The sequence below is a fragment of the Pavona decussata genome, unplaced genomic scaffold (assembly GCF_977016875.1).
Source record: "Pavona decussata unplaced genomic scaffold, jaPavDecu1.1 SCAFFOLD_1744, whole genome shotgun sequence".
NCBI lineage: Eukaryota > Metazoa > Cnidaria > Anthozoa > Scleractinia > Agariciidae > Pavona > Pavona decussata.
In genome coordinates, this window is record NW_028146102.1 from 15,001 (window position 1) to 17,500 (window position 2,500).

A 2,500-nucleotide genomic window follows, 5' to 3' on the forward strand; every position below is an offset into this window, starting at 1 on the left:
GAACAGAAGTTCCTTGCTAAGCGGCCCCCCTCCGCAGAGGGAGAGCAAGCTTTCTTAGATTTTGCCTCCACGGGGGGAACCCATGAGCCAAACGGACCACACGGTCCCTCGGTCAAGGGAAACCCCGTCTTGTTTGCCACGTCTTTCTCACAACTGGACCCGTGCACAGTTCAGGCATACCTGTCAGACTCGCCAAGCGAGCTGAAGGAAGGCAAGAAAAGTGCTTCTGCGAAGGAAAATATCCTCCTGCTCTTTTGTCTCTATCATTAGCCAAAGGCTAGCGTACACAACTTCCATCTACACTCTGCCTGCCACTACAGTGACAATGCTTTCGGGCATCATCTTTTCCCTCCTTCGAAAGGAAAGCTACAAGCCCAACTTTCCTTGCCCGTTAGTCAATTCTGCCCTCTATTTCTCCGCCTTGCCGCCGTGGAACATAAGGGACAGGGTTTACTAGCCAGCTCCTCTCGGAACCTTTGCGACCAACCTGCCCACACTATAACCCCCAAACGCTAATAAGGAGACTGCATGATATGGTAGACAGAAAATAAAAACGCGAAAAAAATGAAATTTTGAAAATCGAACCCACAACCAGCCAAATCGTTTGTAAGTCATGCCAAATGACTGGTGACATCTTAAAAACCCATTGAAGCCACAACATCCCATAATTTCACGCTTTTAAAGATTTGTCACTATACGCACTGTAAGTACCTCACTAATTCTCACCTCAGATTTTACGGGAACATGTTCAAATTTTAACACGCCTCTCAGCACGACCAATTACATTAAAATTCATCGCAAAAGTCAGAATTCTCCAATTTTTGAAAAATTCACTATATTCACTGTAAGTACCTCGCTAGACAGTGGAGACCTCAGATTTTACGGGAACATGATCAACTTTCGACACACCTCTCAGCACGAGCAGTTACATAGAAATCCATCAGGAAAGTCGTGCTGTGAAGAGGTCTTTCGACTAAGAAAAATGGTGGTGTGAGGAGGAGTCACCTAAATCAGAGAAAAATACTCTTATAGGAGACTGCTACGAAAGACATTTCTGAGTCCACTGGCCCTAGTCCCCTAATAAGTGTATTTCTGTTTGTTTTAAGAAGGTCCTCCTGACATCACCAATCTTCTGTCTTCAATCCTAACCCCAACGTTAACCCTAACGCTAACCCTAACCCTACCTCCCTCAGGGGCAGTTCTATGGTTATGATCCCACGGTAGGCAGAAAAACTATCCCAATCTAGGTTTTCTTGTATGCTGACTCCATTTTAAATGCTTTTACTTGAGTCTGACAAAGGCAAAGCCAAATACTCACCCCTATATGGACGGGGAAGCAAAGTGCGGATTTTGGTAGGTCGGCATTTTCAATCAGGAATGTTGCCATTCGAAAGAGCGTCCAAAAAAACTTGGTTGGGACACATTTATTTTAGAAATTAGCGACCTAACCAGAAGTGCACTTTTTGGTGGGCCTACCCTACCCCCCTCAGGAGCAGTTCTATGGTTATAATACCACGGAAGGCACAAAACCTATCCCAAACTAGGTTTTCTTGTATGCTGATTCCATTTTCAATGTGTTTCCTTGACTCTGACGAAAGCAAAGCCAAATACTCACCCCTATATGGACGGGGAAGCAAAGTGCGGATTTTGGTAGGTCGGCATTTTCAATCAGGAATGTTGCCATTCGAAAGAGCGTCCAAAAAAACTTGGTTGGGACACATTTATTTTAGAAATTAGCGACCTAACCAGAAGTGCACTTTTTGGTGGGCCTACCCTACCCCCCTCAGGAGCAGTTCTATGGTTATAATACCACGGAAGGCACAAAACCTATCCCAAACTAGGTTTTCTTGTATGCTGATTCCATTTTCAATGTGTTTCCTTGACTCTGACGGAAGCAAAGTCAAATACTCACCTCTATATGGACGGGGAAGCAAAGTGCGGATTTTGGTAGGTCGCCATTTTCAATCGGGAATGTTGCCATTCGAAAGAGCGTCTAAAAGAACTTGGCTGGAACACATTTTTGCTATAAATTGTTGACCTAAGTATATAAGCAAGTATATAAGCAAATACTCGTTACATAGCATAAATAGCCTCTAAACACCCGAAAAACCTCTCCAAATATCATTTAAACCTTTTTCCTAACCCTAACACTTACCCTAACCCTAACCCTAACCCCATTTCAAACCCTAATTCTAAGTCAGAGGTCCTCCTCACACCACCAATTTTTTTGGTAGGTCAAAAGACCTCCCCACACCACAGAATTTTCGAAGTCGAGGTCCTTCTCATACCAAACAATTTTTCTAAGAGTTTTTCTAAAAATTTTGAGGACTTTTCACTTAGAAAAGAATTGGGTTTTGTGGTGGACCTTTCAGTTACAAAATATTAAATTGTGTGAGGAGGACTTTTGACTTTGAAAATATTTTGTGGTGTGAGGAGGACCTTTGACTTAAAAAATATTTCATGGTGTGAGGAGGACTTTTGACCTTGTCAAAAAAAAGAT